At 22.2% G+C, this 842-nt stretch overlaps 1 protein-coding gene across 4 annotated transcripts in view; it reads left to right on the plus strand.

Moving 5' to 3' along the window:
- LOC108687377 (octopamine receptor Oamb) overlaps positions 1–842 on the plus strand; it is a 137,730-nt gene that overhangs the window by 123,569 nt on the left and 13,319 nt on the right. The window lies entirely within an intron of this gene.

An 842-nucleotide genomic window follows, 5' to 3' on the forward strand; every position in this document is an offset into this window, starting at 1 on the left:
ATAATATCAGATTTTCTAGAATCTTTTTACTTTGATATAAAATGATTTTTATTGATTTGTATGCATTTTATGCTATTCTGCAAATATATAATGCGACAGCTTTTTTAAGATTTTTTTTGTATACACAATTATCTTGAACTCCGATAGAGCTACATGACACTATAACGCAAGAATATAATGGACTTTCTATAATAAGTTATTATCCAAACTTAAGTCTTAGGCCGTAAAAAATTAACCAATTAGTCGATTATTTTTCTCACATTCGATTGTAATTAGTTTCTCAATTTCTTACGGCTTAAGACTTAAAAGTTTAGGTAATGTACTTATTGTAAAATGTGCGTATAAATATATATAAGTTAGTTTATAGTCTTATCTTGTAGACAGGTGTGCCGGTTTATGCTGCCCTAATTTATATATAAAATCATATGAAAAAATATAAAAGAAAAAACATAATACTGATTTGAGAAACTACAAATATATAAAACTATGTAATATCATCAATAATATAATTACTATTATTTAAACTACGCAATTTACAAAAAAAAATTATAAACATTTTATTTTTGCATTTGCAGAATCTGTTTTTAACTAATTTTGTGTAAAAATAAGCTACAAATATATAAATTATGAATTTTTATTTTTGTAATTATCTAAACAGATTATATTTTTTCAGTAATAAAGTATAATAATTAACTTCTTTAGCAAGAAATAAGGGGTTGTCTTTAAAAGATTTATGTCAGTACCGGCAATTTTTTTCTATTAAAAGTGAAAATAAAGATAATTAAGATACCATTGAGATTGAAAAATTTAGCACATTATATATATATATATATATATATATA

The sequence above is a fragment of the Atta colombica genome, unplaced genomic scaffold (assembly GCF_001594045.1).
Source record: "Atta colombica isolate Treedump-2 unplaced genomic scaffold, Acol1.0 scaffold205, whole genome shotgun sequence".
Lineage (NCBI taxonomy): Eukaryota > Metazoa > Arthropoda > Insecta > Hymenoptera > Formicidae > Atta > Atta colombica.